The 14,112-nt window shown below is 38.7% G+C and overlaps 1 protein-coding gene and 1 long non-coding RNA gene across 4 annotated transcripts in view; both read left to right on the top strand.

Annotated features, from left to right (window-relative positions):
- The window catches only part of ctnnd2a (catenin (cadherin-associated protein), delta 2a), a 239,975-nt gene that overhangs the window by 51,978 nt on the left and 173,885 nt on the right, over nucleotides 1-14,112 (top strand). The window lies entirely within an intron of this gene.
- Nucleotides 13,241-13,828, top strand: LOC132994430 (uncharacterized). Its single transcript, XR_009676700.1, has 2 exons — nucleotides 13,241-13,295; nucleotides 13,650-13,828. It is a non-coding gene; the product is annotated as an uncharacterized LOC132994430 (long non-coding RNA).

Here is a 14,112-nt window from a genome sequence, read left to right as displayed (position 1 = left end):
CCCAGATGGATGGCTTGGGACCAGGTCTGTCAACGTGACATTAAACATTTAAAACTCAGAGTGCAGATCGCTTGAAGCATAGCAATGGAGCCAGCAGTCTTGGGCTTGCAAACCACAGTGGGAAACAGACAAGGCAAATCGAGAGAATGAGAGAGAGACACTGTCAGAGGACTGAGATGGAGAGAGAAGAAGAAATCTCTGCCTGCCATTTTCTGTGAGACAGAAGACTCTGTTGTTATCACTGTAGCACAGAGCAATACCCTCTTCTTCTGCTCAGTGCCAAGCCAATCGATTTCTTACAGGTGTGTCTGAGTATTGTTGCTTTACCTTTTTAGGATATCTCAGTTACAAAGTTCAAAGATACTCACTCAATGTGGCACTTGTTGCTTTTTTGTCCAAAGGTGCTCCCTAGACCAACATTTGTTCCTGAATTCAAAAGAAATCTGTCAGTTGAATGAGTGATGAAGAGAGATGAGACACCTGCATGACCAAAAGACAGTAGGAGCAATGATCCAATACAATGAGACAAAAGGATACAATATGATTTCTTGAGTTTTTTGTGCCAAGACGTAATTGTCTGAAGTGTCAGAAACCAAGAATTTTCTTTCAAAGTTGTCTGTAAGTAAGTCGGCTTCATTAAGCCAAAGCTGTCTAGTTCATACAAGTGGTCATTTGTTTGAGAAGCAGTGCTAAAGGTGTTCTTTGGGGGTTTGAGTTGCTAGAAACTGTTGATTTTAGCAATCTATCTATACCACAGCAATACTATCATTAAGCCAGATTTTTCATTAACAGTAGGGAGGGAGGGACTAAATCTCAAATATTTTTTCTCACATTTTGTCACTCTGGTTTTCTAGATATCATGCAGAGCAAAGCAACTCTTTAGTTGAATGCTATACTTTGATGATGCCACAGCTGTGATGGGAGGTCTGTGACTGATAGTCAATTAATATTAACTCCAAACTAGAATTTTCACTCACATTTGCATATTAAAACAGCCAATTCTGGCAAGTTAATGAAGTGGAGCAATTAATGACAAACACATTTTCTGGATGAAAATTCACAGATGCAAACATAAATATTAAGATTTAGTTGAATAGAAAATAGTGCACTGTAAGTTGCATGACCAACTTGAAAGAGGTACTGTTGATCCTAAAGAAAGCAGAGGTCTTTTCCCTGTGGGGATGTTAAACACACTGTAACACCTGAGCAAAGTGTCAGCACTCTTTGCCTCTCCCTCACCCCCTCCCAACTCTCATCCCATTGCCTTTTCTCACCCTTGCTCCCACACTACAGCCTCTGGTCTTCTCTTCCTCATTTCGTGCCTTCCCTACGCTTCTCTATTTTTGTACTCTGCCTCAGCTCGGTCAAGCAAAGACAGGATGCCGTGATGTTTCATGCCACAAATTCAGACAGGGTCATGATGCATGCATTTTATTGTAAGCAAATTATTGCACAGACACAGAGAGCACTGTTGGAGTAATTAGAGTGACAGAGCTAGAGACTGAAACAAAGGCTTTTATTAGAGGGGAAGTGAAAGAGGAAAAGGGTGTTTAGGGGAATATTGAACAAGAAAGTTTTGAGAAGGACATAATGGAGCATGGTGTGATAGCTCTGATGTATAACGAGATGGCAAGGCAAGGTAGATCGATGAGGATGGAGAGAGTGATGTTGTGAGGAGAAGAATGACAGTGTGAGTCAGAAACAGTGACAGAGAGATGGGGTGGAGTTGCAGACTGAGTGTTTGCCCCTGGGCCCTGCTGGCCAAAGGTAAGCCAACGGACAGACCCCATGTGTCACTCTACATTTTGTCGACAACATAGCAAGCTATTTATGGAGGAAGGGGACTACAACCTGGGTGGTGTTTGCAAAGATGTATCTGTCGTTTGTGCTTCTGTATTGTAGACAAGAGCTGCTCACAATGCCCTACAAAAATCTTTTTGTTTCTTTGTTATTCAACCCTGAGTCTTTTATTTGCTGCTACTGTGTTGTGTAATTGTGTCCAGCAGGGAAATGATCATACTGACATTTGTGTGTGTGCGAGGGGAAATGTTTTGCACGTCATCAAGACTCACTCAGACACACACACATCCAGTCACACACTATCACAGTAAGTTGACTTGCATGTGCACTCTCTCCATAATTAACTCACTCGTCATTGACACACACATAAACTTTCTCTTTCTACAAGACTCAGCCTCATTGTTCTGCATATGGATAATCCTCAACACAAACTCTTGGAGGAAAACCTTACAATGACTCATCTGCTGCAACATTTGGACTAAAGTATATATACTTTTATTTAAACATACAGAAATTGGCCTTCAGAAAGTAAATGAGTAAATTTAATTTAAACTGTTGTAGATTAGCATTGAAGATAGTAACAGTTACCAAGAAAAAGTGAGATCAAAGGAAATAGGTCCAGTAAAAGGTTAATACTTGAGTGAATAAAGAAATAATACAAAAGAAGAGATCATTTAAAGTATAAAAATATAAGTGGTCAGAGGGAAAGGTTGAAGAAAGTGTCAGGGGAAGAAGCTCAGGAATACTTATGATTGATAGAGAGGTGAAGGAAGGGGGACAGAAATAGAAGTAGTTCCCCAGAGAAGAAAGTATCTGCAGACACGAAGAGGAAGAAAAGTGAATGGCATATGAAAGGGTCAGGGAGGAATTTTGGAAGGAGTGAAAGATGAAGGAGTAAAAGGGTGGTGATAGAACAAAACAAGGAAAGAAAGACAAAATACTGGAATTGAGGAAAAGCAAAATACCACCTAGATAAAGATCAAAGGAACAAAAAATGTGTTTGCAAGTGACACGATTTTTGTTTCTTCATAATTGTGAGAGAAATCAAGCAGTTTTATTAAGCATGATTAATGACTGCAAACAAATTAATAGGAGTTTTAACTGGTTATGAAATGGTCTCACGTTGATACTGATGCCTCTAGCAAGCTTCATCTTACTGTTGGCTAATTATTGTGAAAATAATACAATGATGCTAAAAGTTATACAACATAAATTGGGAATGGGGATTCCTTTAGCTGTATTGAATCCTGAATTGTAGAATATGAAAGTAATACTTTTGCAGAGCATCTGAATCTGTTAGTTGTAACATTAGGCTAAATGAGATGTATGAGAGTACTAAAATAAAGTTAAAGTTTTCCCATAAAAAATGCACAGTTTATTCAGTTTGAGACCTCTAAAACACCAGGCATAAAGTTTCTGTCCAAAGAGGCCATGAAAACAAACCAAAAAGAACCTCCACACAGTAATATTCAGTAGAATACATAAAGACAACCTGTGCCTTAACGACTGTGGTACAATGCAGCCAGGGCGGCAAGCTGCAATTTGATATTAATCAGAGCTTGTAATGGCCTCTGACTGAAAAGTACTCATGCATGACATGCATTTGCATGGTGATACAGATGGATGCCTGGATGATTGTTGAGTCAGGAAATGGATATAAGAACAGAATCACAAGGAGAAAAAGATACATGTTTAAGGTGTCAGTAGAAGAAATGCAGGAAAGCAGGGTACCAAAAGATTTTTGACTAAGTAACAAGGTGAATAAGAAGGAGTGTGAGTGGATTTTAGCTGTGTTGTGTTACGTGCAAAGACAAACACATTTATGTTCCTGCATTCGAATGCCTGCTCCTATTGTCTTCTCTCATGTCCTCTCCCATTATGGAGCAAATGCTAACAGCCAAAGTGCTTTCCGTCATCATCCTGAATTAGATAACTCTGGCCCTAAAAGGCTGCTCTCTGCACCTTACACCACCTAACATGAAATCAGGAGAATAGTGGGAAAGGCCTGTGTGTGGAGTTGGGTGTAATCACATCAGCCAAATCCTTAATTACTTTTTGCTTTTCAACAGACACCTTTAATCTATAATCTGCAAATGAGCTTTAACCCTTGACTCCCACACGATTGGCATTTTTTAAATCTACATTTGACAAAGTAATATGATTTTATCATACTGTTATGGTAATTTAAAATTGAACTGAAGATACAGATCTCTCAATGTATTGATTCGAATGCAAGTCAGATATTAAATGTATCATCTGATCATTCTAAGAGTTCTGTTTTCATCTCCAGGTAGCGCTGTTATGAAGAGCACTATTTTTGTTTTGTTCTGATGGATGTGTCCATCAAGGCCTCCTTAGAGCTTAAACACACTCTTACTTTCTCACATTTGCACTGACAGTATTGAATACATCTAATTTTCCCTAGACAAGACTATGTGCAACTTTTAATCACTTTAGCAAACAGTTAGGGACTTGTGTTAAAAATGAGCAATACCTAAAAACTCTGTTCACATGTTAGTTTCATGAGCTTTGTTACATTGCATTGTCCCTATCAAATAAATTCATTAAATTCACATCAGGATTCGGCATTAATCAGGGCTTGAATTTGAGATTACCGATATTTCAAATACTACTATAATGAAATTGTTTTCAGCCTATCATAATGCAGGAGATTACATCACTCATTTAAAGTGATGCCTCATAGTGTCCCTTTATATTAGTTGTTTCATTGTTGGAGGTTGTGTACAACCTGAGGTGAACTGATTGAAGCCTTGGCTCCAAACTAGCTTCTTCTCGCCCTCTATCTTAACATTGATCAGATTTTCCATTATTATTTGTGCTGGTATTAGTGAGTATGTGATGCTAACCAAGCTGAAGTTTGGATATAAAGTAAGCTTTAACTTCAAGTGTGTAAGGCCATGTTTTGTACCAGAGAAAGGTTGATTGCCCCCAGTGAGTGGAGAGTGAGTAACTGCCTCAAGCCAAGGAGTATTATGTAAATGAAGGTTCTTTATGTATGGTTGAGAGGAAAATGGACCATTAAATCAACAGGAGCGTAGTGCAGTAGCTGGACTTGTTGTACTGTTGGGTTGAAGACAGTTATTCATGCTGTGAAAAAGGAAACGCAATCGCTTTACAATAAAAGGACGGCAACCTTTAAAGACTGGTCACATGTGTTTGAACCCAGCTCAGTTCAGCTATCTTACCTTTTTGTAAATTTGTTCTGTTTCAGCTGTTCAATATTATTTTTCACATTTTAATCGATATTTGTTATTTAGCAATTATTAGTATTTCAGATTCAGACGACTTTATTCATCCCAGAAGGGCAGTTCAGTCTCATTTATTTTTCTTAACTTACATTACCTGGTTGATACTAATGTAAGCTGATGGTAATTTTCGCACTGGGTTTTAAAAAAAGGTTAAATGAGGACAATGTGTAATCCGTAGTCAAGCTCACATATTGCACTCCCCCCCACAAAGTTTGAAATTACCTTGCATGTCAATCATACAGGGGGAATGAGTTGTACCCTTATTGGCCATGATAAATTAAGACTTATTTCAATTGCAACTAATTATTGCTCAATCTGTTCTACGCAGGTTCTACTGTATTTCAAAATATATTATATACATGTTTCATTTAAAGAAGAGACCCTAGGTCTTCAACAAGGCCGCAGTTCTCTGTTTCCTATACTGCTGTACTTATTTTTAGTGTCACAAAAGAAACTGATAGGGTTGGTCATGTCAATTTTTATTTGTTTATCACTTTTCATATAGTGATGTAGCACAAAGTGCCTTACATAAAAAGATAAAATGCCATGTATAATGCACTCTTAGACCAAGTTATGTATCAGTCCGGCTTTGGCCCTTCTCTGGGTTGTTCTGAGACAAGAAGGAGATTCCAACTCTGGTACCAACTTTAAAAACAACTCCCTTCTTCCCCAAAAAATGAATGAACAAAGGACATACATTTGAAGAAAAACACATGCAAAGAGTCCTTGTGGCAAAACAATTTGGCTTGAATTTACAGGTGTTTCCCTAGCTATGTAGTTGTTATTAGATATGAAGTAAACACACCCCCCTTAACCCAAAGATAATTTTCAGGCCTCAGCTTTAGTGCTGTGAGCATGTTTAATCTAACCAACAGGATGAAGAAATGTAGGTACCTTTTCTTTCCGCAACATAATCAGTCGCATGATATTTTAAAGATTTATTTTTTGTCTTTTTCTGCCTTTATTGGAGAGATAAGACAGTGGATAGAGTCGGAAATCAGTGAGAGAGAGAGAGAGGAATGACATGCAGGAAAGGAGCTACAGGTCGGACCTGAACCCGGGCCACCCGCTTGGAGGACTACAGCCTCCATACATGGGGCGCATGCACTAACCACTGCACCACCAGCGCCCCGAGTCGCATGATATTTTAAACACGTAGAACAGTGGTCCAAGTCTAAAGCATATATACAGCTATCCGGTACATTTCTTTATGTTGTATACTACAACATATATTATTTCAAACCATTACCATGAAATATGTGCAAACTCTGTTTACATAAGTCTAATACACACAATAAAGCTGAGTCATCTTACAGGCCTCTTCAGGATAGAGTGCGCACACACGCACATTTCACAGTGACATTTCAATAAACCTATCAACAACCTCACTCCAACTATCTCCCTCCCTTCCATATATCAGCTGCATGGCTTTGCAAAGCAATAATCCAGAGCAGAGCACCAGACGCAACCATCCACTCAGAATAAAACGGATTTATTGCATTGCCTTTGTTGTCTTTTCCTTTTTTTTTTTCTTGTGGTGCTGCAGTGGGCTTAAAGGTCATTTATTGGCTCATGAATGTTATAATGCACTTATAGAGCTTTTAGAAATTACATTTTAAACAGCAGAATAAGGATGGATGTAAAGGGAAAAAAAACATCTCCTCTCTCTCTTTCACTCTCAAAGGGCCGATTGGTTTTTGTTCTGCCTGAATATGCCTACATTCATATGTTTAATATTTTTTGCACTGCATTAATTGTGGGTTTGTATGTGGGTGTGCATACACTGTGGGCTTGTTGCCTACTCTATTTGTGCTGGACTGTGATTTAATTCTGTAAATAATATTTATATGTACCAAAGCCCACTCCTGTCCCTACTCACAGCAGGATTAACAGACTTCCATCAATACCCACTCCTTCACGTTTTAATTTAGAGAGGATTTATGAAATTATATCTCGTCTCTCACAGGCTGAACTGTTTGAACAAACGAGATTGCAAAGAGACTTACTAAAGAACCAAAATATATGAAGTGGTTTTGTGGCTCACCTTCCCACCAAGGTCTGGTGGTTCAGGAAGTTCTTGAACCGTCGTTTACCTTGCTTTTACCTGCCACTCTCGATGCATATGAGCGGACATAAAAAAAAAAGTGTTTAAATTACAGCTTGGTAAGACTCTGTGATACTGTTTCTCACTGCTCATTGTGTTAACGGATGAAGAAAAGTCAAGTTCACAATATAAAAAGATCACAAGAAAGTGACAGAGACTAAGATGTCAGCAGGTTGCTCAACAATGTCCAAACCTGCAGATTGTTTGCTCCAGAATTATTCAGAGAGGTGTTATTTTTGTACGAGTTCTTTCTTTGTTCTTTGAGAAAATCATACTCAATTTGTATTCCTTTACCATAAGCAGTATAAAGTGTCTGAGTGCTGGCAGGCTGCATCACATTGACACCTGCCTGCTACGCACTGAACGAGAGAAAAACTGAGATGACTTCAAGGAGCAACTCTATCAGTGCACAGAAATGAATAATTATGCTGCTAAAAACACATTTTAATAATAACAACTAAGATCCAGACATGGCTGATATCAACACCTCCCTCTGTTTCATAAAGTCGTTTCATTCTCAATTCCGTTATCACAACAGGTGAGCCTTGTGTGGAGAGGCTTGTTACTAACTTGGCAAAACCAAGAGCAACAGCTAAAACAACAGGATTTGATCTGCCTCCGCTGACTGTGTGTCTGATCTCCTAGCTCTCTCAGCATACTGTTGCTAAAGGATGCTGTCTCTTGACTTGGTTAAAAGGGTTGTTGTGTTGCCATCCGAAGTGCAACCTCACAAAGTGCTAATTCCCAAATACCCATTTTTTGCACCCTGATGGTTTGGAAAAATCTGAAGCAGTTCCGTATTATCAGGATGGAGTTCTTTACAAAATACATTTCTTTTGCATTTTCAGCTATGAATCCCACTTCAATTTGTGGCAAAAGGGGAGAGGCAGCTTCTGTGTTTGAACATAGAACAGCAACAGATAAAATGTACACTGATATGATACTACGATATCTCTGCTTTGGCAGATTATCAACACATACTTCCATCGCACACCTCTAGTGCACATGAAGAGAGATCTCTAAGCAGAGAAGAGAGTCAATTAAAACTGCTGTTGTTCATGTGGATCCTTCATCTTTTGTTGTATAAATAATGTTAAGAAGTTAGCTGGGGGGTGGCTGTCAACAGAAAATCTATTCTAGTCTAGTTTGGGTCTACTTGACCTTTTTCTGTGCTGTCTCACCATGGGTTGAAACATGTCTACTTGTCAAATACTGTTCGTGTGTCATGCTGAGCTCTACTGGTCATGTCAGGGAAGAGAATAAATAAATTGGCTGCTATTCTGACAAAATTTCAAGAGAGGAAATCTGAGTGAAAGAAGTAATCCTACTTTTATTCCTTTAACAGCTCAACTTGAAATTGTGAAGATACTACCAGTGCATTTGTCATTTTATGTGTGTGTGTGTGTGTGTGTGTGGGGGGGGGGGGGGGGGTTGGGTTGTGTCTATGGGTGGGTATGTTGTGGTCTCCCCACCTCTCAGGGGGGAGCACTCAGCATTTTTAGTGGAGAGGGACTGCTGAGTGTGAGGGATGGTGTCAGATGACAAATCTAAGGGACAAACTGCATCTAAGGCAGACATTTTTTATAGTCCGTCCTTCACCCCTCTAATTCTCTACTTTCATCCCTGTCCCCATCTATTTCTCCGCTTTTCATCTCTCAGATCCCCCCCTGAACTATGTGTTGCATGTTGGTGTGTTGTGAAATGTAAACCCTCTTTTTTGTACATTGCTGTTCTTTTCTCCTCGGGTTTTACTGCGCTCTCCTCTCACCGTATTTATCCATCTCCTCTTCTTAGAGTAATAGAAAGATAAAGCAATTAGGTGCTGTGCATCAAAGACACGACAGTGAGTCATTACTGCCTCCCCCAATTATTCCTGACAGAATATTACACTGTGGATAACCTCCACCATCTCTCACCTCCAACTCTCTCAGTTGGTGACAGCATCTCAAAAGATTGTAAGTGCATGCACGCATACTCCATTGCACACTCACACACATTTATTTTTGGGCTTTTTGTGCCTTTATTGGAGAGACAGGACAATGGATAGAGTTGGAAATCAGGGAGAGAGAGAGTGGGAAGTGACATGCGGGAAAGGAGCCACAGGCCGGACTCAAACCTGGGCCGCCCACTTGGAAGACTATAGCCTCCATACACATAGTGCGCGCACTAACCACTGCGCCACCAGCGCCCGACACACTTACATTTATGTATGTATATATAGATTCATTTAAACTCACCCACACATACATATAAGCTCAGTGTCTTTGTTTTTTCAACATATGTCAAACAAAGCACTGATCAGAAATGGACAAAATCTTTTGGATAATCTGATAAGCCCATGGTAGGCAAGATACAAGCAAGGCTTATTTGTGGGACATTTTGGCTTAGAATATGGAAATTTCTTCTCGGAGTAGCAAAGCCAGGACAAACACAGTAATGCACACTTTGAGAAAACATGTTTGCTCTGTCTGTTTTGTCAGTTAATTCAATTTTGTTTTAAGCAAAACAGATAAGTGACATTAATGAATCAGAATCAGAAATAATTTATGAAATCCCAGGGGGGAATTTGTTTGCTACAGTTGCTCATAACACCAAAAATCAGTAGGAAGTATAGATAAGTATACAAAATGAAATAAAAATAGAAATAACAATATAATAAGCAATAAAAGCTTACATCAGAAATGAATGACAGAAACTAATAATTTATAGTTCTATCTGCTGACTTTGTGTTTCTATATCCCCTCTAATTCTCCTTCTGGTTTCCAGTCTTTATAACTTCCCCTTGTATCCTTCTTTTTGTGCATCTCATCTGTGTACATAACCCCCCCTGCTGTCATTAACTGCAGCTTTTCCTCCCCTCTATTCTCCTCTTTTTTTTATCAGTCTCTCCCTGGCATCCTCCTTCCCTACCCCCGTCACTCCCTCCTAGCCTTCATGTTGCTCAGAGGGGGGCCGGGAGCCATGTTTCTACCTAATGATGCTTTGCTGAGAGGCAAGAGAATTTGACAGTTAACAACCTCCTCTTGCTCTCACTAAGGAATACACATACATGCACACACACCCAAACACACACACATGGACATTTCAGATATCTACAAGGCTATACTGGAGTCACCCTAAGCCTGATAATGTAGACAAGTTCAGCCAGCTACTCAATGGTGGCCTCTGCATGTCATTTATCAGATCTACAAAGGGTTCCTGTATTAAATGAAACAAATTGGCTCCAGGAGAATAGAAAAGCTGCCAATGTGAACATTTAGTAACATACGTTTTCCTTTTGCTTGGATCAAGTATTTTCATTTGCAATGTACCATTTTTCTTTTCCAGTATTATTTTATTATAAAAAGAACCCCTCCTGAAAGCTCTGAAATATACAAAGTTCACTGAAATCTTGTGTATTTTTTGGGGGTGAACTATGGACTGTGCATTTTAACAGCAGTACAGCTGATAATTCGTCTCCATGAACCTTAAGAAAGAATCTCAATTTTGTTCACTATATCCACTTTGCTTCAATTCCCAACTCCCTTTGTATTTAGTAAGATCTTGTAAATATCTGAGTACAACAGACTGCAACATATAAAAGGCTGAACCATTTCAATAACCGTGTTATCCACAACAGGGACATCAACTTTACAAACACAAACAGAAGTCTTTCAGTCAATAATATGTTAGTTGTGAGCTACAAAAACAAGTTTTTTGTGGGTGCCGGATAGCCTAGTTGATAAGTCTGCGCCTCATATGTATATGTACAGTTTTATACATATATGTATATCATAGACTGTAAAAATAATGGACGGGACAAGGTCCCCGGTCTAGTGAAGCTTTTATTTTTAGAGCTCCCCCTGCTGACTGGCTGCAGTATAGGTCATAAACCCCGCCTCCTCAATGATAACAGATGGGATGTGGGTCAAACTGTAAAGCTAAAATACTCGTCACATAATTTTTTTCCAAACCTAAACTCTGCTGTGATCATTAGTTATGAGTTTGTTTGGCGAAGTTATTTGAGGTTGAAAAACGGGATTTTACGTCATATTTGACGATGATTGACAGCTGCAGATCTTGCGTAGCTCTCTTTGGGAATAACAAAAGTTACGTAGTGAAGGAAAGCCGAGACGCCATTGAATTTTTCCGTTCAGTTTTTTCGTCTTTTTTGAGCTGGCAAAATGAGTTGTTCTGCAGTAAACTGTTCTAACCGACCTGTGGGAGCTAAGGGATCTTTGCAGTTTTTTCGGTAAGTAAAAAAGTGTGATTTATGTGTCATTGGTTGGTTAAAATCGTTATCTAGCTAGCTAACACATAAGCAGTCTAAGGTTAGCTGAAATGTTGTAAAGCTAGGTTACTTATCCGGCATGATTTATCTTTTTATTTTATTGCTATGTTTCTTGATATTGTTATATCGTTATTGTGATTTAAATTGTATTTAAAACCAAGAATCGTAATATAAAATCCGCTCATAGATGCGGTTCATTGACTGTACAGTTATTTTACAGCAAATATAAATAGTCTGGTAAGGTCTCAAAAAAGTATCTAGGACAAAAACAAAGTCAAATAATTTAAATCTGGCCTGCATCATTACTAATGTGTACATTTTTACAGTCTGAGTGATAAGTGGGCTATACCGAGAGTAACAGGTTTTACTTTCGCCGTGCAGGCTGAAATTCATAGTACTATATACGAGGGTAGACTATTTCTCTATGTATCCAGATAAAACTAAAGGTAAGCTCTGATTTAATATAATTGTTACTGATTTAAGAGACTAACTGAAACGTGAACACAAACATCAACAACCGGCGGTGGTGTAATGTAATATTAACCGAGCATCATGCTGCTTAAACGTGATAAATATTCTGCATTGTCTTCCACACACACCAATTCAACAGTCACAAGTTGATCATATTGTAAATTTAATGACGCTCATTGAGAATTTGTACTAAAAATTGACAAAACCTGACAAAAATTGCAGTGATTGTGACTGTGTCTGTATTTAACACCTTTTGAAAGGAAGGTGTTAATACAGGAGATCAGTGTTACACACAACATGCTGCTGTTATTGTAGTTAGGAGGAGACATAGGCACAATCAAAGAAGGCATAAAGATCGCGTTTTTCCCCACACATGTTAATATGTTTTAAATGTCATGCATTTATTTTTGATTTTGCTTCAATAATCGTTAACGAAGAGAAACACCATGATTAAACTACAGGCTATTGTTGCCTTTTTATAGCCAAAGAAAGCTGAACATCCACAGCCTCTGCATTCAAAATAATTTCAACATTGACATTTATGTCTTCCTATTTCCCTCTTTTCGCCAACATTATATTTTAAACTGGGATTTCCTTTTTCTCGGGCTGCGCGTCTCTCCCCCAGCTCGTTCCCTCCGGTGCGCTCCTCTCCATAATGCGCTTGTCTCCTCCCTCTAAAGCCCACTGCTGCTACTCTGTAGGACGCTTTGATTGGGGTACCTCACCAATAAAATACTATTTTATATTTTATAAGCAGTTTGCCACCACACTGCACTTTTACTCTCCAAAGGCATATGAGTATTTGCGTGACAACTTTAACAAAGCTTTACCACACAGTCACACCATCCGCACAGCTGATCCAGGATTTACTGTAGCATCTTTTACAGCGCTAAAAGGTCATGTACAGGCAAACAGAGAGAAGGGAAAAGAAACAATCTGTGCTCTCAAATAACAAAGCAGTCTCAAATCTTTTTAAGGAATTACAGCTAAAACAAATTCTACTTTGCATACAGTACATCCTCTGATAAATTAAGTGAAGTACTTTGATTGCATTTCTGTGGTGTTCCTGTAGGTGACCATGATGCAGCCAGACTGAAGCAGCACGTTGTGAAGGTGGACGCCATCATCTTGTCTTTGCAGCGCTGATTCTGAAGAGAACGCCTTCATATAGGACTCAAAGGTAAAATTATCTCTCATATGATTGGACCGTGTTATTGTAACCGCTATCAGCATCAAAGTAATTTTAGTAACAATTTATAATCCTTCTTAAAATGTAAGGAAGACTAGCAGAAGATTTTAACAGCCTCCATGTTTAAATTGTTCTTCTTTCTGAAATCAATGCCCAAAGGAAACAGCAGTCCAGACTCTGATTCCAGCTCCGGTGAGGTTCTGCACACAAATTGGCTGTCTGATTATATGAGAATATTTAACATTAGTTTAATTTATCAGGCTGGCCCATGTGATGACAGTTTAAAATAATCTTCAATAGAAAGTGGCAGGACCACTTGCCTTAAAACATAAATTCATAAAGCTGATCATATTATTGGATTCATCATGTCTTATTATATATTTTGTTTTTCCTCTTAAATAGTTATCCTGTCTTAAAAACAAACTTTAGAACCTGAAGTTTAACAGAACCTGAGGACAGATCTGATTTCAGGTCTGAAGCATAAACATCACAGTAAAATTCATTATACTTTACATTTAACTCCATGATTGTTTTTCTTTATTACAGAAGATGCCCTCAGATTCAGATCCATCAGCAACCCCTGACAACATGGAGGACTCGTCCCCTGAGCGTTTCCTGTCCTCTCTCGATGGAGTTCTTCTCTTTAGTCATTAACTCTTGAAAACAGCAGCACAAAATGCCAGACTGTTTGACAAGTGTGTGATTGAATAAATTGAAATGGAATCGCTTGCGTATCTTGTTATGCTTATTGCCTTTAAATGTTTAATATTAAATAAGTTTGAAGGCCATTTATCTCAGACGAGACCGGCTGTAACAAGCTGAGCTTGTCTGTTAGCTTTGCTGTTGTCTTAGCTGTTGTTGGTCAAGAAGAACTTAATGTCAGTTCAAAGCCTTTTCAAATGTGAGCTGTGAACTTAACTGCTAAATTATTACCAACACAACATTACCAAATTATTAAGTGACCAACACTTTGTAATGCTCCAGTTAATCAGAGACAGTCAATTCAGAT

The sequence above is a fragment of the Labrus mixtus genome, chromosome 19 (assembly GCF_963584025.1).
Source record: "Labrus mixtus chromosome 19, fLabMix1.1, whole genome shotgun sequence".
Lineage (NCBI taxonomy): Eukaryota > Metazoa > Chordata > Actinopteri > Labriformes > Labridae > Labrus > Labrus mixtus.
The sequence above is the reverse complement of the archived record's forward strand: the minus strand, read 5'-3'. Positions and strand labels throughout refer to the sequence as shown.